The following is a 26,396-nucleotide window of genomic DNA, read 5'->3' as shown; positions in this document are numbered from 1 at the left end:
ACGTGATAACTTGAGCATGCTATGTCAGATTGAGGTGAAACAAACGTCATTGGATTCAGAACGACGAATACTTCGACTTAACACTAATTTCGAAACATTCTGGGCATTTTCAGTTTTGAGCTAAAATTTGATCACCGAATTATACCTCCCCATTAGGAACTTTTGGACTCCAAAAGTTTACTTCTCCTATTAAATAAAATGAGGTTGAACCTCAAAATTACCCAAAAACTCAATCCATGTTTTTTTTTTCAATTGGTGCCCTTCAAGCTCCAATCAAGGCACTTCACCTATCTTCTTCGTGAAGACCTACTGTCCTGTTAAGAATTGAGCCAAAATTCTTATTGCTGATGCAGGAACAAAAACATTGATGAGTGGAATCTGAACATTCTCTTTAATCCCATCTTTCACGGCTCAAACAACTTCATCTTGAAGTTCAATTGTTGAAGACAAACTTGACTTTCCATCTTGGAAATCAGAAGTAATACAATGCCTATCATGCACTGATTCAAACTTCCTTTATTGTCCTCAAACTAAGCTTGTACACAAAAGTACATTGCTGCAAAAATTTCAATGACACCATTGGCTTTGCCTATAAAAACATAGTCATCTTGTACAATCTCAAACAAAGATTCTATTCACAAAAAGTTTCATCTTGAACACTTGCATTGGTGAGTACATGACAAACTGTAGACAAACTTGGACAACAAACATTGTACATTCCAAAATTCCTCAAACATTTGGACTTGTAAACAAGCCAACTACATAACATGTCAATGAAAAACACATACTTGTTGTTCGTATTGATTATTCTTGTTCAATTTACAAAGGTGCCCAAAACAGGTAAACAACAACAAGCTTTTACAATTTACAAAGCAAAAACAAACTATACAAACAGTCTACCCAATCTTTGCCTCTCCTAGGCTTATGGGTTCTCTTTTTGCATCAACTTTGCCTTGAAGGTTGCTTTAGGAACGTTGCGAGTCCTCTTTGTCAGCTCTTGCTTCACTTGCATTGGTTTGCATAATCTCTTTTCCCTTCTTGGAACAAAGCTCTGGATGTAGTTTCCAACATCGTTCATTCCCATGCATCTTGCAATGGGTACAAAAGTACTTTCTCTTGCTTGCTGACAAGGAAGTCGTCAATTGTGAAGGAGATTCGTCATGCTTGATGCCAAGAATCTGAACCATTCTTTTGACCATTACCATGTGTTGCTGACAAACAACCACAAAATGGTCAACTGCATCACAAAAAGTGCAAGAATACATGTTCCACAAATATTCAAAATTACAATCATTTGGAAAACACCCATGATATTTATACCTTTCCCTTGGGCTGCAGCTTTTACGATGTGGAGTGGACGATGACATGCAAGGTCCTTTAAAGCATTCATCTCTCTTAGGAGACAAATGAACATTGTCACCACCATCTTGGTGTGACATATCATCCTCTGATGACTAATTTGCCTCGAGCCGTTTAGAGCATTCTCCAAACTCTCTTGACCATATCTCAATCCTTGATATTTTTTTCTTTCTTGTACAATGATTGGATTAGTGATCCCTTGGCCATTGATGTCGAGGCCTCCTCCTTCATAACCCATTTTAGATAGCAGCTTCATACCAATGCCTCTAGTATGTTGTTCAAATGCTACAAAAGAGTTGTTATGAACATAAATAGAAGGATTTGAACTTGAGATGTTTATTACCTCCTTAAACTTGCCATCCACCTTTTTTGCTTTAGATGATGATGACAACTTTGTAGATGACTCTAGCCACCCACTCTTACCAATCAGCATATGATGAGAATCTATGAGATGCTTACAAAATTCACATGCATCATTTTCCTCATACGGTCCATAACCTCTGTTTGAACCATGCTCACATATTGGCTTCACTTTGGAGGTTTCCTTTGTTGTCACGGGAGTGGAACTTTCAGCAACTTGTTCCTCAAGCACATGCAGCAAATGAAGGCGCATATGCCTCTTCTCTTCAGCAATTTCTAGCATTATTCTCAATTCAATGTTCTCCATTTGAAGAGACAAATTCATCTCCTCTAGCTCTTGGAAACTCTTCTTTCCCATTCTTGCAACTTGGTCAAGCCTTGCTCTAATACCAATTTGATCTGAAATTGGAGGAGAACTTCTCCTTCCTAAAAAGTGATCGTTCTCTTGACGCTTTGCAAGGAAAAATGGGTCTTATGACAAAACATGTTTTCAAAGGTCTCTTCAAGGACTATGAGTTAGTTTTTCATGTAAACTTAAAACATAAGCAACATCTCATCATTTAACTCATATAAGCATTCATGAAGAGAAACAACAAATAATTTGGTGACGGAGTTCACCCCTCCTGGGCTACATCTCCGAGCCTGCCAACATAGCTAGACTGCTCCATATATTCAGTGAAAAATAGTACATAAAAGTTTGTTGATAAACAAGTGGCTAGTTTCCCCTTCAAGGAAACGTTTTCCTGCAAAGAACTCTCGCTATAAACATCTGACCACCTACAATCAGTCATGAAACCATCAGCAAATAAAGTTGTCTTCTACAAAGACCCAATACTCCATTTGAAAATGAGCATAAATGAGCATACAAGTATTTCAATTCCACATTGAAATACAAAAGAAAGCTTTCCTCAACAAGACATAGTGAAAAAAGACAAAATGAGTTGAATTGTGCAAGTAATAGTTGCTGCAATAAACACCTAAATGTAAGAAAACCCCTTCAAGGCCTTCTCCATGCTCAAACACCTTCAAGAACTGGTCCAAAACACTGATTGATCCATACACCCATGTACTTGAACCTACAAAAAGTCTCTTCATATGTGCTCTAATCAGCAAATAGAGGTCACCATTAGATCCAGAATGTCCAAAAACCCCTAGATAGACTCTTCTTGAGCTCCAAAAGGCCAAAAACTCTCCAAGTTATGGCTCCAACAAGTTTTGTCTACTCCTTTTCTGTTATTCATCCTACAAAATGGACTAATAGTCTAACTAAGTGACAAAGCTGCCCTATTTTCCATTGTGGAGGTGACAAATTCGCTCGCCAAAGGTGTAATTTGTTGGACCATTAATTCGTCCTATAACCTTAAGTGCAGAAGCTATGGCCACATGAGCCATGTGTCCGAGGCTTGTGTCTAACCAACCGCCCCCACCGGCCTTGGCCCTATAACCTCCCGGTCGTGGTCATATTAATAACCACGAGGCCAACGGCTCGCCCTTTCCGTCGGAGCTCCCTCTTCGTGGTGCTATGGTCATATCGAAGGATTAGAACCAAGGGCTGGTCCCCTCTACCTAGCTCCCCGTCGACCTCCTTACCACGGTCTTGTGCGGGTTCAAATGACTGAGGGCTAGGGGTTATCGTAAGCCCCCTCTTTTGTTGTGCTCCGGCGATCTTGTCGGCGTTTGTGTGGGAGTCATGCGACCAGGACTAGGGCCAACGTTAAGCCCCCTCCCATCAGTGCTCATATTTCGCTCCCTCTGATGGTCATGTGGAGCTCCATGACAGCGGTCGGGCTACAGTCCCGAGCTCCCTCCTGCTGGTGCTATGGTTACATGGTGTTGTGGTGACCGAGGATTGTGTCTGATAGCCTGACCCCTCCTCCCAAATATGCACCTATTAAAACATAAAAGGAACTGAGAGCCATAAGGGGTAAGAACTACCCACTTGGCACAATGACAAGGATCTTGGCTGTTGGATGCGAGGTCGCAGGTTCAAATCCTGCCCAAGTTGTTCGACCATAACCATAATGTTGTTCGACCATAACCATAATTTTGGCCAACCGTGGGGTGCCACATGGCGGCCTATGATTGTGCCATGTGGCACACCCTAATTGGTCCACCCCATAAAACATGATCCAATTAAATTGTGACATTTCAATCAATATGTGGCTACCACTTGGCAGAGCCTCATTGGTCCGTACCTACACAATGGGCCTGATGATTTCGACAGTATGGTAGCCCAGTCAGCAAACTTGTTAATTGTTTAGATGTTGGGCCATGTTAACCACTGGAGTGGCACCTGATGATTATATGAAGACTCCATGCCGAAGGATGATCCAAAGGACACTTGTACCATCAGATATCATCAGTCAACAGAGTTTTTTAAACTCTATTTCTATTTCTCATCATCTTTCTTGTACCCAGATTCCACACTCTGCGGGGAATTGTAATAAGTGATACTAGCAATGATGAGTTTTGAGTCTGTAACGGGCCTAGGATGTTGGGACTCGATCAAAAAATGAGTACACCTTGGAGTGTTTTTTTAATCTGGTTAATTATCCCTTCTTTTTTATAGGCGAATAATTTTCTAGGTTTTTTTAACTCACTTTTTATCCCAAATCTGGGTTGACGGTTTGAAGGTTGAACCTCTAACACATTTTTAGTGCCTAGAGTCGATGTATATTACCATTCTAGATCACACAAAAAAATGTGGAATTTGGTTAGGTCTAGGTAGTCATTTTTTAATTTTTTAGATTTTCCGCACTACAGAAATTGCTAATAAAATAATATTTGTAATGTAACTGTTGGAAAAAGTAACTATGTTCGGTCTTCAATAATGTACTTGAGTCATTATGTAATGTACTTTTCAAAAGAATAAAGAAAAGAATCATTATTGATATTATTATTGTAACTTATTAAAGCATGGGTTTCATGCTTGGGTCACCATGTTTTAGGTCAAAGTCCCCATTGAGGACTTCTAGGACTTATTCCGAGTCTATAGAATTATTGTACATTTAAAGAGACCTTTCTTGGGCTTTTGAATCAAGGTTTAGTATTGAGTCAAATATAAATTATGAAACCTCCACACCATGTTGGCCTAAGGGAAGATCAAGTCAGCGTAAGACCCTACTTGAACCTACAAGAAGCCTATAAAAGGAAGGACATCAAATTCATTTGGAGTATCAGTTCTCATCAAGTTCGAATTCTCTCTACTGGGTAGAAGTGCGAAAATATGTTTGTTGGGTAGAAGTGCGAAGTGGGTAGCTAGGAAAGTCTGTTGTCGGGAAGCCAAAGTGAATGCGAGTTTGGGTGAGTCTAAGGAGTCAAGGAAAATCGAAATTTTGGTGGTGGTCTCTCTCTGTTTCGTGCTCTAGATTGGGAGATCGAAGTCTTCCAAGTTGGATTGTTGTCGGAAGTTGTTAGCTGTTGCAAGTTGCTGCATAGTTGAAATTGTTGGGAAGAGGTCAACCTTTTGGAAGCTGACTTGATGTGGACGGAAGGTCTTGTCTTGGTCTAGGGTGAAGAGTCTTAAAGAATACTATTGAAAGGAAGAATTACTTTGACTGGGTTTTCACCTCGATAGGGGTTTTGCCCTGGGATGTGCCTACATCTTGTGTCTATTGTTTTATGTGTTGCTTCTTTTAGCAATTGCTTGATGAACTAAAGAAAGAAGATATAAAGAATCATAATAATAAGAAACATCACAAATAATTATCAAGATCGAGAAAATCGGTTATGCTCTTAACCTGCAAAAATATACCCAAATACAGAATATGCAAAGAAAGATACCCAGAACATAGAATAGTGAGAGACAACAACAAATATTTTATTATTCAGAAAGCAATGTTCACTGGCCTCTTCGAGGGAGCCAATGTTCAGAAAGCAATGTTCAGAAAGCAATGTTCACGATGCTCCTCGCAAGGAGTCCCTATCCTTTATATATGACTCATACATGCAATACCATGGATCAATACCATGGGTTTTATTAATACCATCTATCTAATACTACGGCCCATTTGCAACTAACTGTGGTCCCGTCATTAATTGCGGGTTAACCACTTACAATTATTAATATGGGCTTTATTGACTCTTGACTATGACTCGATCCCATTACATAAATAAGGGGGTTAGGGTGGGACCCTAACATGCCCTCCCCCTTAAGACTAGCCTTTTCCTCAAGGCTGAAGCTGCGGAAACTGCGGAAGAATACTGGCTAGTTCCCAAGTTGCATCTTCCGAAGAGGTGTCTTTCCACTTGACGCGGACTTCCCTAATCATGTGGCCCCGCAGGTGCCTGTCTCGTGTGTCTAGGACCTGTTCAGGTTGGAGCCAGATTGACCCTTCTTCGTCCAATTCAGGTAGACTGGTTTGAATTCTGCAATTGTTCCCAATCACTTTCTTGAGGCATGAGACATGGAAAACTGGATGGATTTTTGCAGGAAGTGGCAAAGCCAACTTGTAAGCCACTTCTCCAATGCGCTGAAGTACTTGATATGGTCCGTAGAATTTTGGAGATAGTTTCTGACAACCCTTGTCTTTGAGTGATGTTTGCTTATATGGTTGCAGCTTCAAAAAGACCTGATCCCCTTCTTGAAATTGGCGCTCTGAGCGATGCTGGTCTACCTGTTGCTTCATGCGGTTTTGAGCTTGATGAAGATTCTCTCTAAGATGGTCGAGCATGGTTGTGCGGTGTTGTAGGAGTTGATCCACTGCTTGTACCTTTCAGCACCCCTTGATATAAGAAGTAGGGGAAGGAGGGAGTTGACCATATACTGCTTCATAGGGAGTCATTTTGGTGGTGGCATGATAGTTGGTGTTATACCACCATTCAGCCAGAGGTAACCACTATACCCAAAGATGTTGCTTTTCTGAAGTGAAACACCTAAGGTAGGTTTCCAGACATTTGTTGACGGCTTCAATTTGACCATCCGTTTGTGGATGATAGGAAGTACTGAGTTTTAGTTGAGTGCCTTATAGCCTAAAGAGTTCCTGCCAAAAATTACTGGTGAAGATCGAGTCGCAATCGGACACAATAGAAGTGGGCATGCCATGCAATTTGAAGATCTGATCCATGAAAGATTGAGCGACCAAAGTCGGTGTAAACGGGTGGGGTAGGGCGCAGAAATGAGCATACTTCGAAAGTCTGTCCACAACCACCATGATGACTGACTTGTTTCCTGACTTTGGAAGACCTGTAATGAAATCCATAGAAACCTCCATCCATATTGATGTCGGGATGGGCAACAGTTGTAATGTGCCTGGTGCGTTGACGGTCTCCCCTTTGTGGCGTTGACAGACATCGCATTCTGCTACGAAAGTAAGGATGTCCTTTTTCATGCCTGTCCAAAAAAATGATCTTCTGGTGCGAGCATACGTCTTCTGAAAGCCTAAATGTCCTGCAATGGGGGATGAGTGCAATTCTGCCAAAATGCGACTTTTGAGGGTGGATGTTGGTGATATTACAACTCTGTCCCTGTAGCGAAGAATCTCATCCTGCCACGAGTAGCCCTTGGTGGAATTTGGATCCGCCTGCAATTGAGAAATGAGTTGGGAGAGCCCGGGATGTGAAAACCATTCCCTGCGAGCCTCTTCAATCCATTCTGGAATGGGGAGGGAAATTGCTAGCAGAGTACTTTCCTCCTCAAATTAGCGAGATAATGCATCTACTACACTATTGTCTTGCCCTTTCTTGTAAATGATCTCATAATCATATCCCAGCATTTTGGCGATCCATTTATTTTGTTGTGGGGAGGATAGGCGTTGCTCCAAAAAATATTTAAGACTGTGATGGTCTGTCGAATTTGGAAACGTCGCCCCAATAAGTAAGGTCGCCAGGTCTCTACTGCATGTAAGATGGCCATCATTTCCTTCTCGTAGGTAGATTGGCCCAGATTCTTCCCACTTAGTTGTTGGCTTGTGAAGGCCAAAGGTCGTCCTTCCTGCATTAAGACTGCCCCAATACCCGTACCCGAAGCATCACATTCAATGACAAAAGATTTGGTGAAATCAGGTAGTGCTAAGACTGGAGTGGAACACATGGCATTTTTTAGAGCTGTAAAGGCCTTTTGTGCGTCCTCATTCCAGAAAAATGAATTTTTCTTCAAGAGTTGAGTGAGGGGCTTCGCTATGCGACCATAATTGCGGACAAATTTGCGATAATAGCCTGTGAGACCCAAAAATCCTCTCAGGCTCTTCAAGGTCCTAGGTTGAGGCCAATCCTACATTGCCTGGATCTTTTTGGGGTCCACCTTGACACCTTCACACCCCACAATGTGGCCCAAATACTCAACTTCTTCCATGCCAAACGAACACTTGGACATCTTAACAAATAATTTATGCTTGCGGAGCAGTTGCAAGAGTAGATCTACATGCTGAAGATGTGCGGCCCAAGTGCAACTATAGATGAGGATGTCATCGAAGAAGACAAGGACAAATTTCCTAAGATACGGTTTGAGAAGGTGGTTCATAAGGCTCTGAAAAGTAGATGGGGCATTACAAAGACCAAATGGAATGACCAAGAACTCATAATGGCCTTCATGAGTTCGGAAAGCAGTCTTTGGAATGTCGACTTCCTTTATGCGAATTTGGTGGTAGCCTGAGCGCAGATCCAGCTTAGTGAAGAATTGAGCCCCATTGAGTTCATCCAGCAAATCATCAACCACCGGGATGGGAAATTTATCTTTGACTGTCAACTTATTGAGGGCCCTGAAGTCTGGACACATCCGCCACTCCCCATCTTTCTTGAGCACCATGACCACCGGTGATGAATAAGGACTAATGCTGGGACGAATGACACCTGCTTCCAAAAGTTCCTTGATTATTTTTTCTATTTCATTCTTTTTGGTGAACGGATATCTGTATGGGCGCACATTTGGGGGTTGGGCCCCTGGAACCAAGGTGATGTTATGATCATGTTCCCCTCTCGAGGGTGGAAGCTCATGAGGCTTGTCAAAGACCGGCAAATGGTTATTTAAAATCTGTTGCAGCTCAGGATGAATCGGCAAAGACTTGGTTGCGACTGCCTGGATAGCATTAAATTGAGCATTAAATTTATTCTCTGTCAACTCTCTGAGAGAGTTGACAGAGAATAAATTTTCCAGATCAAAAAGTACTAGAGGCAGAGGGAGTAGCAATATTTTCCTTGCACAACAGATCTTCATCTGGGACGCGTTTATTTTGCAACAGTTTACTAGTGCAAAATAGCATCAGGAGGAAGGAAGAGCACACACTGAGGGAATTCTTTTCTTAGGATACTTCTAGTCTAAAAGTTCGATTTTTCCTAGCAGAGCAGCAGTAGTTGTGAGCAGATTTTCCCACTCCAATAGGGAATGCATAGAGCCAGTCAACCGCTGCACAAAGAAGAAGAGGAGGAATTCGACTTTCTTTTTTAAGAGATGACATCATCAGAGCCGAGAGATCAGGTTCGATTGGAGGGAGCCTCCAACTATGTGATCTGGAAGGCAAGAATTTCCTGTCTTCTAGATGAATATGAACTCAATGTCTACATTGATAATGTGGTAGTTGTACCCACAGATGCAAATCCGCTGAAGACCTACAAGAAGCAGATGGAAAAAGCAAAGAGGTTGATTCTCGATGGGGTTCAAGATCACGTGGTGTTTCACATAGGTAGAAAAGATACTGCCCAGCAAATGTGGGAGGCTCTTGCTACGCTATGAGGGATCTTCCGAGCAGCAGAAGATGTATCCTGAGGAGAAGCTGAGATGTACAAGGATGGAGAAAGGGGAGCGCATAGACCCCTTCTTCACTAGGCTTCAGGATGTCAGAGACCAGCTGTCTACAGTGGGGTTAGCGCCCTAACCTACAGAATTGGTGTGGTTAGCTCTCAATAGCGTTTCCGAACACTGGCAGGTCTTCGTCTAGAGTATTCTGGGCAGAGACAAGTTGCCAGAGTGGGATCGAATGTGGGCTGATCTGCAACAGGAGGAGATGAGGCGAGATTTGGTGAAGAGCACCATCAGTGGAACTAGTAGTAGCAGTGGGATGAACAAGTAAAGGAAGAAGAAAATGTGGTTTTCGCATCAAAGGAGCAACAAGAGCAGCGCAGGAGGAAGACGACATTTCCAAGGTCAAATGCTTCAAATGTGGTGATCTTGGCCACTACAAAACTCGATGTCCTCTCAGAAAGGACAAAGAGGAGAAGCACGATCAGTGGGCTGCATCTGCAAAGATCGACAGGCTGTCCTCCGGATTGGAGGAAGAGTTCTCCATGATCACTGATATACCTCCAGGAGTGAGGTGGGGTGATTTGGTTTTGTAGCCTAGAGAGCTACAAGATGCGCAGGGTTCTTGAGAAGGTCCACCTCATGAATCAATACCTTGCTACGGGAGCCCATAGCATGCAGTAGCAGGATGGATCAGTGGCAGATGGTGCAGTCAGATGTCAAAGTGACAAATGTAGTAGCTAGAAGCGGTCAGATACTAGGCAGTGCAATGTGGAGTTGGCAACAGTGTAGTTGGCACAGAGCAAAGTCAACAGCAACACAAAGGCTTCAGTGACAGCATAGAGTCTAGCAACAGTCAAGGCTTGGGTGACATATGCATCATACTGATCACAGTTGATTCAGTATTTTGGATGCTTTTCAGTTGCAGATATTGCAGTTGCAATGGCAGTAGATGGAGAGGGAGTTGTAGTGCAGATGCAGTGTTGGTAGTAGTTCAGCAGGGCTAGGAACAACACAGATGCAATGTATATCAGAGTTGCACAATAGCTGGTGGGTAGCAGCAGCTAGACATCAACAACGAGACAGGAGGTGGTCCAAAGACAGGATGTTGCTTTAGTGGGTTACAATGCTAAAACACATTCCTCACTAAGAGGGAGTGTAGTTTTTGTAGCATCGGATGTGTTCTAGCCATGAAATTCGGTGGAGAGGCTAGAATACATGTATTCTCCAAAACCCAGAAATTGTTTATGCAAATTCCATGTAGAGATGACTTAATTAAAATAATTAATCATTTTTTAATGTTTCCTAAGTCTAAACTTAGGAAATTTGATTAATTAAAGGGTATTAATTAAGTCATGGTGAGAATCTTCTAAAAGAAGACATGGATCGAGTTCTAGTTAATCTTAGCCATCGATTATGCTTTAACCATGGTCGTTGATGCCTCAACAAGAGATTATAAGAAGAAATTCGATGGGGGTTGGAGAACACACTTGAGACACCAGCAGTTCAAATTCACTGGCAAATCAAACTTCAGAGTAGTAGCATTGAGTTGTCGGAGAGATTGAGCTAGTGAGCTCAAAGCAGTAAGAGGGGCGGGGATAGTAAGGCCAAAGGAAGATTTTTTTGTTCCGGTGACTGCAGTGTAGAGAGGCAGTGAGTGCTATAAAGAGGCAGCGCAGTGCCACGCAAAGGCAATGCAGTGCTTCAGAGGGGTTTCGTATTCTGCTGGGGAGAAGCAGTGATTCAGAGCCAGAAGCTGGAGAGAGAGTCTGGAGGCCAGAAGGGCCCATCTCCCAGACAATAGCTTATCAGATAGTGAGACAACAGCAGTCCCGAGTTGTGGGACACAGTACTCCGTAGGCTGATGCAGGGACTGTGCAGAGGCAACAAAGAGCAGCTCATCCTAAGCCAAGGTCAGTGTCAGATAGCTAGTGGGAGTGAGATTTTTCTCACTAGACTTATTGTCAGTCATTTCTCTATATGGACTGCTAGACTTGAGCATCCATAGTTTTGTACTCAAATTTACTACCACATAATAATAAAACCCTCAACTGCTGCACCGGTTTTCCCAAGTTGGCTTTTTCTGTGTGTGTGTATCTATTCTTCCAGTATTATTTTTCTTCTACAGTATTTTATTTGTGAAGGCTGCAGTGTATTAGTTAGATATTTACGATAGAATACAATAAATAATTTGTTCAGTTCATTTAACAAATAGAAGAAAATTAATCAATTGTTGTAGTAGGATTCGAGGTTTTCCGAATTTTCACACAATCCATCGACCTTGAATTAGAACATAATCGTAGTTCCTTTGATCGTATCTACAAAATACCATGGGTAGAAAACCATCATGCCCAAAACCATGTGCAAAACCCATGCACAAAACCCTGAGTAGGTCCGCCCACCATCTTTGGGTTCCCCCCCATCCTTGGGTCCGCCCAACTCTTATTGGGTCCACAAAAAAATTTGGAGTCGCTACCCCGAACCCCATGCACAAGGGGCTACCGCCCCCCCTACAAACCCCTTGACAGGGGGGCTCCCACCCCACCCGTGACCCCCCTACTGCACCTGGCACCTGTCACCCCCCCACGAATGCGACTAGTCGTGGAAAGAATATAACACACACCCAACAAGGACCATCTAGGAGAAAAAATTTCTCCTATGCATAATACGCATGTGTGGTGGGTAATAGTACCTAGATCCTTGTTGGTGTCTTGGCAAGCAGCTTAGATGACACCTAGATCCATGTTGAGTTAGTGTCTTAGTAGGTAGCCTAGATGAAACCTGGATCCATGTTGAGTTGGTGCTTTGGCAAGTAGCCTAGATGATACCTAGAATCATGTTAGGGTTGGTGTCTTGGAAGGTAGCCTAGATGACACATGGTGCCTTGGCAGGTAGCCTAGATGACAGTTGGTGCCTTGGCAGGTAGCCTAGTTGACACCTAGATCCCTGTTGGGATGGTACCCTGGCAAGTAGCCTAGATGGTACCTAAATGGGTTGATACCTTGGCAGTTAGCCTAGATGGTATCTAGATCCCTAGCATTGTGCCTATTGTTTTTGATACTCTTCTGAGAACTCTTCAGAGAATCCTTGTACCGGTTGTACAATTATGAATACCTCTCTAGTTAAGAGGGAGTGTTGAAAATGTAACTATGTTTGTTCTTCATAATTGTCATTGTATTCATGTCATTATGTATATCAAAAGAAGAAAGAAAATTATTATTTCTTTAAGCATGGGTTTCATGCTCCATTTAAGTGGTAATCTAGGTCAAGCATGCATTTCATGTTGAGTTAGTGTCTTAGTAGGTAGCCTAGATGAAACCTGGATCCATGTTGAGTTGGTATTTTGGCAAGTAGCCTAGATGATGCCTAGAATCATGTTAGGGTTGGTGTCTTGGAAGGTAGCCTAGATGACAGTTGGTGCCTTGGCAGGTAGCCTAGATGACACCTAGATCCCTGTTGGGATGGTACCCTGGCAAGTAGCCTAGATGGTCTCTAAATGGGTTGATACCTCGGTAGTTAGCCTAGATGGTATCTAGATCCCTAGCATTGTGCCTGCTGTTTTTGATACTCTTCTTATGAGAACTCTTCAGAGAATCCTTGTACCGGTTGTACAATTATGAATACCTCTCTAGTTAAGAGGGAGTGTTGAAAATGTAACTATGTTTGTTCTTCATAATTGTCATTGTACTCATGTCATTATGTATATCAAAAGAAGAAAGAAAATTATTATTTTTTAAGCATGGGTTTCATGCTCCATTTAAGTGGTAATCTAGGTCAAGCATGCATTTCATGCTCCTAGGGTTTTTCAAGTCAATAAGAGATGTGTCATGAGTCAAGAAAGTCTTTGTCCTATATATAAGACCCTATTGGGAAATTTGTAACAAGAAAGAAGAATTATTTTTGAGTCAAAATTGTCAATATTGACCTCCAAGACCAAGTCGGCCTAGAAGAGGCTATTTGACCCCTTGAAAAGGGTATAAATACAAGTGATTTTGACCTCATTAGCAACCCTCATCACAAGAAGTTCGATCTGCAATAGAAGAGTGCGAAATTCAAGGAAGAAGCCAAGAAATTCAAAGGAGAGAGAAGTTGAAGCAAGGAGGAAGGAAAATCAAAGTTCTGACCTAGTTTCTAGACTATTTTCTATCACACGTGTGAAATTCTGAGATGTTGCAGGGGGCTGAAGTTGCAAACCTATTGCAGGTCCGAAATTTAGATGTTGGGGGCCGAAATTCTAAGTTTGCAATAGTTTTGGAAGGGTTTGACCCTTGTTGACTTGGTTTGACTTTGACTAGTTGGAAGGGCTTTTGTTGGAGGGCTGACTTGGTGCTTGGAGGAGGTCTTGGTCTAGGGTTTTTGGTCTTGGATTTCTCATTTGAAGCTGTTTCTATAAGAAGAGAAGAATTTTGACTGAGTTTTCCCCTAAGAGAGGGGTTTTGCCCTAGCTGAGAGCCTACATCTTGTGTTCATTGTTTTTGTGATCTTCATTGTTTTATGGTTTTGGTAATTGTTTGATGAAAGAGAACATAATAAGAACAAGAAGAAGAAGTTAATATAATATCACAAGCAATTATCAAGTAAGAAAAATCACCCTAAGTGTTGCCATATAGATTTCTCAACAGATGATAACTCAAAACATGTGTAGAGCATTCACCAAACATTTGTTGAATTTGAATGCAAGTAGAATTTCTAATCATGATAATTACTGGTGACTGATATATATGTTTCCTTATAGCATTTACTTTATTCAATTACGTCATCAAGCAATTATACATTCAAAAATATAAGTAGGAATTACATTGCACAAAAGAGAAGAGGCACCAGAGATTAGGCTAGAGGCCATGGCAAAACCCACAAGGGGAAAACCCATCAATCCTTTCCTTATAGAATCAGATCAAAATGAGAGATATCCAAGTCATAGACACACTGACCAGTAGAAGCATGACAGCTAATCCCTCAAAATCCAAGTCAGCCCTCCAAACAAATGTCTACATGAAGTCTGTCAAGATGCCATATCTCTGCCCATAAGTTTACTTGCTAGATTTTGTCCACAACACTATTCATAAAATCCCACTTGTTTGTCCTCAAACCAGCCTTACTCCACAGGAGTAAAGTGCCGTAGATAGCTCATTTATCACAGAGATGTAGTGTCACAAATAGCTCACATAACCACAGAAAGTTGTGCCTCAGGAAGCTTGTATAATCACAAAAGAATGTTACCACAGATAACTCGAATACCTCAGATGTATGGTGCCTCAGAAAGCTCAGATATATGCCTCAAAAATCTCAGATATATGCCTCAGGAATCTCCGATATATGCTACAGAAAGTCTCGAATATATGCCTCGGAAATCTCAGATATATGCCTCAAAAAAGGTCTTACGAAGTCTCCCATTGATGATGATGAATTGGCTCTATTTATATTTGTTCGTCCATGCAAAGGGGCATGTCCCTTGGGCAGGCCGACTTGATCATTGGAGAACCGACTTGGCAAAGTGGAGGGACAAATGACACTTTCAAAACTTCAAATTTAATTCTTTTACAAGGATCACAAAGAACATGCCCCTTTACATTTTCTTTGACCAAAACAACGCATGAAGAACATGCTAGAAAATAAAAGTAATTTTTCTTCTTGTGTTTTTATATAAAATACATATTGTTGCAAGTACAGTGAAAATTATGAAGACCAACCCTACTTACAATTTCAACAAAATTTTCTGTTTATCAATCTGGACGTGAAAGAAGAGTCATTTATTTGATAATGGAAAAGAGATTCTAGACTTCTGAGAAATTTATTCATTATCCAGCACTTGTACCAGTGAACTGGTAACATCCACATAAACGTAAATTCTAAGTGCTGCTCCAAAACTGGAGATTCATTAAGTGATGGTGGATCTCATATTAAGAAACAAGTGGAAAAATTACCAAACACATCTGATTTTTGTTGTGTAAAATGACTAGTCCAGATACTAATTTGTTAAAATTGGCAACTAGGACCAAACTCCATGTGGGTCATCTTATTTATGGCAGATGATATTTTTCTTAGATCCCTCTCATCGAGAGGTGTAGGATTGATCTAAAGATCATCCGATTCCGATAAGTATTCATGGAGTTATGAATTTATTTACGTTATAAGACAATTCGTCAAGGTCGGCCTGCAACCAAATAAACCCCACATTTGCTCAACGTTTTAGTATAAATAGAGGTGGCTTTCAAGTCATTTCAACACACTTGGGATCTCTTCCTCTCTCTACTTGTCTTTGAGTTTTAGTAGGAGGAGAGATCCTAAGGAATTACGTTGCCCTAATCCAGAGGCTAAAAAGCCGAAACTGCCGGAAAAGCCGAAACTATCGGAAAAGCTGGAACTGCCGAAAAAGTTGGAACTGTCGAAAAAGCCGGAAAAGCCGGAACTGCCAGAAAAGCCAGAATTGCCGGAACTGCCAGAAAAGAGGGAACTCCCAGAAAAGACGGAATTGTCGGAAAAGCCGAAAAATCTGGAAATGTCAGAAAAGACAGAAAAGCCAAAACTGTCGGAACTGTCGGAAAAGTCAGAACTGTAGGGACTGTTGGGACTGCGGAAACTGCAAGGACTGTCGGGACTGCCGAAACTGCCGGAACAACTGGAACTGTCGGAACTACCAGGAATAGCCAAAACTACCAAGAACTGCCGAAACAGCCAGAGCATCTGTCTCTGAAGGAGAGCAGCATGCAAGGGACAACTAACTAACATTGGGACAGTTGTATGGTACTTAGCAGCAAATACACCAAGCATGCAATGTTACAGCTAGCATGCAAGGGACAACTAGCATGCAACAACAAGCATGCTAAGGACAACAAGCATGTTAGGGACAACAAGCAAGCAAGGGACAACAAGCAAGCAAGGTGCAGCCAACACATAGGTCAGGATGGCAACATGGTGCAACAATGGCACATAATGCAGTACAGTGATGGGTACAGTCATGATTAATGAAGCGTGATGAGATGCAACATAGTGATGATGGGTGCAGCATGGTGCAGCGCGGTGAGGTGCAGCATGATGACGAAATGCAACACAACGATAGGTGAACAAGCCAACGTAGAGAATTAGTTGAAGCAGCATGTCTTCAACTGATCTCATGTATCATCTTCTTAGAGATGATCTATGCTCTTATCTAGATAAGTCAAAGTGTTGACTTCTATTGTAAACGTACTATCTCTCTCTCCGTTGAACTATTGAAGAACATATAAGAAGAATTGATCAAGGGTTTCCCCACATTGGGGTTTGTCCCTGGCTAGCACCACATCTTGTGTCCTCTTGTCTTGGCTTGTCTTCTGCGATTTATGTTTATGTTCTATCTGTAATTTACTTTAATGCTGATGTGATTGCTAATCTGGAAAAAATATGGAGCTAACTGTGAAAATTGAAATAAATTGCTCTAAGCATAGAACATACCTAAAATTAACATGGTATCAGAGCTGAGGTGAAGACAATGCCCAAGCAAGAGTGAAAGAGCAATCACCGAAGACAGTTGGGAAAGGACAAAAGGATCAATGGATTCCTCATCCCTCTTCAAATTCACCAAGGGTGAAGTCGAAGCAAAGAATATTATTAGAATGGCGTAGCGGAATATGGCCTACCTAAAGATCACTTCATTGGAAGACCGGATCTCAGGGTGGAAGGAAAGGCAGATAACTAGTTCGGCCATTATGCGAAGGAGTGTCCGAATGGCAGGGACACATCACTTGATGATGATAACAATCATTCCAGGGACATCTTCAATGATCAAAGGAATGACAGGTAATGTAGGTCATCAAGGAAATGGCCGACTCTTCATAGAAAGCAAGGAAACCCAGGTATGAAGAATCAAATGTTGTTTCTAATAAGATAGAGAAGCGTTATCTTGTATTGGTCCTCTCCTTCAGATTCTTTGGGAATCTGGCTTACAGATTGTAGTGCTTCAAGGCACTTTCATCGGATAGATGGGTGCACTCTCTAATTTGGTAGAGATGGAAACAATCATGGGATTATACTTGGAGCCGATGCCACCTATCCCAGAAAGGGTGTAGGGAATGTTAACTCTCAATTGAATAAGGGTAACTCGAATCTCTTTTATGTACCTGATCGCAAGAAGAACCTGGTGTCCATCTTGGAAATGGAAGTCAAAGGTTTCAAGGTGGCATTCATTGATGGAAAGGTACATGTTAAAAAATATAATTTTCAAAGATGCTTTTTCTCATGGGTTCAGGGTTGGCAATTTGTATCAAGTTGCAGGATGATCCATTGGGGATCATGTTAATTGACATATCACATCTATAACACTGGAGGTCTACCTATGGGGCCCTACCTGATGTGAGTCAAATGGTGATAGGGATGTCTGAATTCAAGTAGAGAATGAAGGTACATGTCTGAGATGTACCGAAGGAAAATCTTATAAGGGGACCATTCCCCTCATGCAACAGGTCCACAGGTTTGGAACAACTCGAGGAGTTTGAGATTCATGATTGGGAATCTCATGTATACAGGTGGAAGAAAGCCCTCTATGGCTTGAAGCAAAACACCCCGGGCGTAGTATGAGAGGATTGATAGTTGTCTGATGAAGCTAAGATTCACTAGGAGTGAAACCGATCCAAACCATTACCCGAAGGTTGTGGATGATAGACCTCTCATACCGGCACCTTATGAGGACGACCTATTTCTGACAGGTGCAAACCCTCTCATTTGCAGAAGTAAGAGGGAGTTGGATTCCGGATGTGGAATGATAAACTGCAAGCCTGTGACTACCTCGAGGATCTTAACTTTCAGAAGTTATATGGTAGTGATGTCGGACCAGATTTGGGAAATGCCTCTGAGTTTCATAAACTCATTCGCGTTGATGTTCTTGGTGAACTTCCGTCCGGACATATGTTTTGCAGTTAGCATGGTGAGATCATATTTGGTTGAGCCTCACTGGATTGGTGCCAAGAATCTTCTGAGATATCTTCGGGGCACAATCTCTCATGGATTGAGATACACTGCCAGAAATATGAAACTGCATGATTATTCGAATGCTGACTAGGTAGGCAGTGTGGAGGATCACTAGAGCACTTCTCAGTGCTGGTTCTCTTTGGATTCTGCTTCGATATCATGGATAAGCAGGAAGCAGAAGTCAGTTGCTATAAGCACCGCCGAGACCGAATACATATCTACGAGTATGATCTCGTGTGAAGCTGCATGGTTGCAGAAGCTCTTAAGTGAGTTGTTTGTACACATGATGAATACCACTGTGATTCTCTGTGACAACTAGAAGGGGGATTCGATTATTGAGGAATCCCATATTCGATGATTGCTCCAACAGATAGACATCAAATACTGCCTTATCTGCAATATGGTAAGTCGATGAGCGAGGAGGCTCCATCACATTGAGACTGATGTACAGGTCGCAGACATTTTGTCAAAGCCCCGGGAAAGGTCAAATCTGTGACTTTCTCGAACGACTTGGAGTCGTTGAGAGACCTTCTTATAAGGGTCCTGCATGTTGCATGCATTGAGCTCTGGGAGCTCTGGGGGGCTTGGGGTACTTATTGGAGCAACATACGACCACAGGGCGACTCACCCTCCCCTGGTGGTGCGCTATGAACAGGATGATTAGTTCTTCTGTGGGTCGGGATGATTAGTTCTCCCGTGGCAACTGTGGAACAAGATGATTAGTTCTCCCGTGGCAACTGTGGAACAGGATGATTAGTTCTCCTATGGGCCGGATGATTAGTTCTCCCATGGCAACTGTGGAATAGGATGATTAGTTCTCCTATGGGCCAAGATGATTTGTTCTCCATGGCAACTATGGAACAGGATGATTAGTTCTCCTGTGGGCCAAGATGATTTGTTTTCCATGGCGACTGTGAAACAGAATGATTAGTTCTCCTGTGGGCCAGGATGATTAGTTCTCTATGGCATCCACTGACAAGATGATTCGTTCTCCTGTGGACAGGATGATTAGTTCTCCTGTCGAGGCATCCTACCCATGCAGTCTGGGACTCATGGGAAGTACCTCTCATCTCATCAACGTGCAGGGAAATGAGGATAGGGACCATAGTAGTACTATCGATGGACGCATCGCTGTATCTACCGTACTCCCTATGCTAGGATGACCTCCATTGATCTGGGATCAGTATGAGTGGTTTGAGACACTCTCTTGTGACATTGATCTGGGATCAGTATGAGTGGTTTGAGACACTCTCTTGTGACATTGATCTGGAATCAATATGAGTGGTTTGAGACACTCTCTTGTGATATTGATCTAGGATCAATAAAACTGGCTTTGGGTCCGTAAGAGTGATGTGACACACTCTCTTCAGATGAAACTGACTTTGGGTCAGTAGAGAATGGTATGAGACATTCTCGATCAATTCTTCTTCTTCATGGTTCAGCAGAGCAGAGCTCAACAGATCAAAGCAGAGCAGAGTAGTGCAGGGCACTGATGGCAGAGATATTACAGTCGGACAAATGGATCAACAGATGGAGTTCTCCCTAGTTGAGAGGGAGTGTTAAAATTGGAAACTAGGGCCAAACTCCATGTCGATCATCTTATTTATGGTAGCTGATATTTTTCTTGGATCCTTCTCATCGAGAGGTGTAGGATTGATCTAAAGATCATCCGATTCCGATAAGTATTCATGGAGTTATGAATTTATTTGCGTTATAATACAATTCGTCAAGGTCGGCCTGCAACCAAATAAACCCCACATGTCCTCAACGTTTTAATATAAATAGAGGTGGCCTTCAAGTCATTTCAACACACTTGGGATCTCTTCCTCTCTCTACTTGTCTTTGGGTTTTAGTAGGAGAGATCCTAAGGAATAACGTTGCCCTGATCCAGAGGCCAGAAAACCAGAACTACCGGAAAATCCAGAAAACCTGGAAAAGCCGAAAAAGCCGGAACTGTCGGAAAAGCCAGAAAAGACGGAACTGCCGGAAAAGCTGGAACTGCCAGAAAAGCCGAGAAAAGCCAGAATTGCCGAAAAAGCTGGAATTGCCGGAAAAGACGGAACTGCCGGAAAAGCCAGAAATGCCGGAAACGCCAGAACTGTCGGAAAAGCCAGAAATGTCGGAACTATCGGAACTGTTGGAAAAGCCAGAACTGTCGGGACTACCAGGATTGCCGGAAACAACCGAAACTGCCGGGAATAGCCAGAGCTGCCGGGAACTGCCGAAATAGCTGAAGCATCTGTCTCCGAAGGAGAGCAACATGCAAGGGACAGTTAACTAACATTGGGACAGTTGTATGGTACTTAGCAGCGAATACACCAAGCATGCAATGTTACAGCTATCATGCAAGGGACAACTAGCATGCAACAACAAGCAGGCTAGGGACAACAAGCAAGGGATAACAAGCAAGCAAGGTGCAGCCAACACATAGGTCAGGATGGCAACATGGTGCAACAATGGCACATAATGCAGTACAGTAATGGGTACAGTCATGATTAATGAAGTGTGATGAGATGCAACATAGTGATGATGGGTGCAACATGGTGCAGCGCGGTGAGGTGCAGCATGATGACAAAATGCAGCACAACGATAGGTGGAGTCACCTTGGAGAATTAGTTGAAGCAGCATGTCTTCAACTAATCTCATGTATCATCTTCTTAGAGATGATCTATGCTCTTATCTAGATAAGTCAAAGTGTTGACTTCTATTGTAAACGTACTATCTCTCTCTCTCTCTGTGCTGAACTATTGAAGAACATATAAGAATAATTGATCAAGGGTTTCCCCACATTGGGGTTTGTCCCTAGCTAGCGCCACATCTTGTGTCCTCTTGTGTCTTCTGCGATTTATGTTTATGTTCTATCTGCACTTTACTTTAATGCTGATGTGATTGCTAATCTAGAAAAGGTATGGAGCTAACTATGAAAATTGAAATAAATTGCTCTAAACATAGAACATACCTAAAATTAACATAATTCCAAATTTAGAGATCATTCATCAGCCATCAAGATATTTCTAATGTTACGCTCTGATCCATAAACCATGTCCATTATACCACTGATATATAGAATGCAAAGATGAATAAGTTAAATTAGGCATCAAATTTCAAGGTTGTGAACATTGTTGAACATGTTCTCCTAGGTCCAAATTAGTTCTTAACTGTGAGTTTAGGTTAAGCAGCAATGTATTCCAAATGAGCAGACAACAGTTTTATCAAGGCTTATCATGAAAGTGTAAACGCGATTAGATCTGAGATAACTTGTAGTGGCTAAACATGTTCCAGATCCATATTAAATCATCATTATGTAGAGATTTTACCAATCCAGCAATAAAATCATGAGGAGAGCATCTAATCCCAGCAGTGTTAGTCTTTGCTAAAGTATTGGTTAACCCTTAATGCTGTATGAAATGTTAGCTCTGTTTCTGATTAAATTAAACCCTCTTAAAACAGAAAAGTTCTATCCAAATAGGCATCAAAGATACACTGAGTTATCAAGTCGTTCTGCTCAGAATTCATCGATTTACGTTTTGGCAGTGTTTAAACCATAGATGGAATTCAATATTCAATAAAACAATGCCATATCGACTCTAAAATCCAAGAATAGAAAATTTTAGCTGTAGCAAAAACAAAATTATCAAGTCGTTTGGCTCATAAAGGGATCGATCCATTCTTTTATGATAATAAAATGCAAGATCTACACTACATTAGAGTTAAATATGATGGATTTCAATTAATATCCTCTACTGTAAAGTTGTCCTAGCAACTAAAATGAACTAAAACCTCAATCAATTAGTAAGACTTAGTATTGATTTATTTCATTATGAAGTCAAAATGCAGATCTACTAGACCATATGAATTTGAACCACTAGATCTAGACAATTTTTCCCTAATGATGTTTTTCTTTGAATCCAAGAGAAATTTTATCAAAACTGTCAAGGAGAAAGATTTGCAACAAAAATTTTAAGTTAACAATTAGATCTAAAAATTTGTTAGCCTAATTAACTTGAAAAACGCAATCTAGATCAAATAATTTTCTCTAATCAAACCCTAGATTTCTTAAACAAAACAAAGGAAAATCTGATTTAGAATGGTTTCTATGGTTGGGAAAGGATGGATAAGGCCAGTGCTTGACTTTCACTTGGGATGTGGTGTCACACTTGACCTTGCTTGAGGCTTTGTTGTTATATCAATTTGGGGTTACAAGCAACACTGAAATATGCCGTGCAATTCCCCAAATGGAGATACTTGGATCCTTCAAGCTCCTATAGGGGAGAAGGGTTCTAAAACAAAGCCTCTTCTAAGCAGCAACAAGGTAGTCTCTACTTCCACTCCAGAACAAGTATTAGAAATCAAACAAATATTTGCTAGATTCAATGTCATAGATCTAGGAAAGAGATACTAAAGACTACAAAGTTTGAATGAACAATTACTTTGTAAGTTCCTCCAGCTGTAGCCAGATGCTCCTCTTGTGACCTTTTGCTATCTCTTTCATCCAAGAAACATGTTATATCACAAATGCTCCTAGTCACCTTATATAATACCAAATGAACACAAATTTGACCATGTAAAAGAGAGTTTCCTATTATTCTCCAACATGTTTACAAGTGAATGAGGTGCTCTATATACAGGAATAGACTCTAACAACCTAATGAATAAAAAAATATTATATCTTTAACCTCCTAGCCCTAAAATAGTAACTCTTTATCAAACCAGAAAGAAATAAAATAAAAAATACGGACCAGTCAATACAACTCCTGAAAAATGTGTGCTATCTCCAAAACAATGGTGTAAAACCACCATGAGCAAGCAAAATGATCCAAGAGAAAATGCACCCTTAAAGAAGTGCTCTAATCACCCATGTTACTGCTTTGTTTAGCGGATTGTGGCATATGGTACATCCACTATGGTTAGCACATGCAAGGTAAAGAAACACTGTCACCATGGCCTTAACCCTCTTTCTTTAAGCCCTAACTCCTACCAAAAGCCTAAGGAAGGCTTCCCAGATAATTGCTTCAGCCAACCAAGAAAGATCAGTGCCTTCGAATGGAGTCTAGAGGCTGAAGGGAGGAGTTTACGTTGTTGTCCTATTTAACTTAATGGATAGATCTGCATAAACATGTTAGCAAAACAAGATACAAATACACTAAAGCTTAATAAGATTAACCAATAAATAAAAGACCTTAGTGATTTGATTTTCAAATAGTATAATGATTAGTGATATGTCTGAATTAATTATTTGTTGTCCTATTTATCAGAATTATAGATTTAGCAGCAAAGTTTGTAACAACAAGCTTAAGACTAAAAATACTCTGAAAATATATCATGTAAGTACTTGATTTTAGTCTACTCTGAAAATCCTAAGCAAAAATGTGAAAATATTTAAGTTATAACAGGTGATTGAGGGATTTTCTGCATAAATCAGCTTGCTGTCTTGTTTTAGCCGGTTTGAATTTTCTGCAAAATTGTAGAAAATAGCAAGCTAAATCCTTGGAAAAGATAGCCAAAAGTGTGCAAAAAACTCCCAAATATCATATCTAAGGATGAGGGGTGAAAAGGTTCAAGGTTTGGTTGATTAAGACCACCCTTAATCCTTGGACCAGCCCTAAAATTGAATTTCCAGCAAGCTGGAAATTGTTTTAGGAGGTCTTGGGATCAAAACCCCTTTGGTAATTTACCCAAAAATTTATTTCAATGTAAGAAATTTAATTGGAGAGCTGAAATAAATAATTTACGACTTTAGATTCAATAATTAGACATTTAAAACGGATCTGAAATTTAACAACTCACACATGTTGAATCAAGTTGAGTGGTCAAAATTAGTGATAATTTTTTTTTTGGCGAATTTAAAAACACCATAACTATGTAATTTTTTTCTAGATTTTCTATTATGACCATATTTTGAAAATCCCATGGTCATTATGAATATAATGCCATTAATTTGGCAGAATTCTAGGCACTTTCTCAAAAGATAACTGCTCCTGCAGTTGAGCCACCCTGAAAATGCTAACCAACTCAAAAATCCACACATGTTGCAAATAAAGTAATCCAATATGTTATAACAACCTCCAACTAACTCATAACTACCATAACTAACTCGCATGTGGAAAAAAGATGCATAATGGCCAACAAATCGACACATGTAGGAATATTCCTCTAAGAAGGTAATTGTGCCCTCAAGAGGTGATCTATGTCCCATACATGATGATGTCAAGTCTCTATCCCAATGTCCAATGCACTATCACATATCCCAATATTGTGACATGTATCCTAATGAGTGCACACATATCCCAGTGCAAATATGTGGATATCAATTTAGTGTCATGCATCCCAAGAAAATATCATGGATTCCAATGAATATATATATATATGCATGCTGTTACACAAATCCAAATGCAATTTCATGAATTCCAATGCAAGTTCACAAATCCAAATGAGGTGACACAAATCCTAATACGGGCATATGTATCCTGAGGTAGAATACATGGATCCCAAGACATAAATGCAACACCTGAATCCTAATGCAATTACATTTATCTCAATGCAAGGCGCCCACTCATATTTGTGAGTCATTAGATTAATTTTAGAATTTGTCTAAGTTTTACCATGTGAAGACAACCTTAACCCGTACTACATGTGACAAATACTAAGATAAAGAGGCATTCCCGCAATCATTAAATTAGAACTAGGTGATATAATGGATAATGAGTGGAAGGGGAAAGGGGAACTTCATGTATGATGATGTGAAAGCCTTTTGTTTTCCCCAACTAGCTTTTAAGAGCTAGGACTTGTTGCTCCTGCCGCCTACACCTACCTACAAGTTAGTGAGAAAAGCCTTCAACCCCACAAGGTGTGGTTGGTGGAAGGGAATTTAGAGAAGGGGCTGTCACACTAATCCTGACTCTCTCCGTTTGAGCTATCTCCTAAGTTAGCTAAGGGAGTGTTCCCTAATGAAAAGTTAAGTTAAAAGATGTGAGTTTCTAGGACAGTATTATAGTGAAAATGGATTACTTTTAAGGATTTATAAGCAAATATGATGCGAGCAACTTGAAATAACAATGTGAATCATTAACATGAGAAAACTATAAAACCAATGCCTAGGAATTTTCTCAACAATTTAAAGATATATTTGCTCAAAGTGAAATGCAATGCTCTCAAAAAAAAAGCAAAGTAACTATGAAATGTAAACAAAAGATTGTTAGTACAAGGTATTGCAAGAAACAAAAATGTTTTTTGAGATAACCAACTTTATGAATCAAAACATGTGAAACATATCTTGCCAAGACCCAACAATTAGTGAATACTACTCTAAATCAATGATATGTGCAAGATAGCTTGCATACATCAATCCAAGCAAGATGGCAAGTATAAACTAATATTAATTCAATAGCAATAGCATGAAAGGACATCACCTCATAACGTCAATAGAACACCAGACAAATAGCCCCAAAGTCTTGATTATATTAAGAAAGTATGCAAGTACAAAACGACAAAGTTTCCTCAAGCCCAATAGCTCATAACATGATACAATATGAGAGCACATAGCCTCATTATATAGATAGTTGAGAGTAAATCCCAAGGTAAAATGCATGTGAGAACTGAACTTGGAGCAAATCCCAAGAAAGAGAAAGTCAATTTCCAAGCGGAGATGATAGAGACACCAAGGCAAATCGAATTCCTCATTGGCACCCAAGGAAAATCAAATTCTTTTATATGGCATAGTAAACATATCCATGAGTGAACCAAAGCAATGAGATAACTCCAATCAAACCAAATCAAACTCGAACCAAGTGTCGCCACTTCAAATGATGATCCCAAAGATGCTCTGCGCAGATCCCTAGGAACTACGTGATTTCCTCAAGTGAAACTCGTAATCCTCCATGTGAAGTGCTAAGTGTAGAAGCAACTCGAGCTAACAGTGAGAGAAGGCCCCACGAAATCTTCAGTCTAAATATTTCGTAGAATATTCCTTCAGTACATGAGTTCCTCTAATAAATTCGATTTTCCACATGTGCAACTGTTGCTTTATCTCTGGGAAATTCGATTTTGCCAAATAATGGTG

The 26,396-nt window shown here is 40.8% G+C and overlaps 1 protein-coding gene across 1 annotated transcript in view; it reads left to right on the top strand.

Moving 5' to 3' along the window:
* LOC149223863 (putative proline transporter 2) overlaps positions 1–26,396 on the top strand; it is a 101,306-nt gene that overhangs the window by 51,808 nt on the left and 23,102 nt on the right. The window lies entirely within an intron of this gene.

The sequence above is a fragment of the Pinus tabuliformis genome, chromosome Q (genome assembly GCF_031772625.1).
Source record: "Pinus tabuliformis cultivar Carrire ecotype Pingquan chromosome Q, CPIR1, whole genome shotgun sequence".
Lineage (NCBI taxonomy): Eukaryota > Viridiplantae > Streptophyta > Pinopsida > Pinales > Pinaceae > Pinus > Pinus tabuliformis.
The sequence above is the reverse complement of the archived record's forward strand: the minus strand, read 5'-3'. Positions and strand labels throughout refer to the sequence as shown.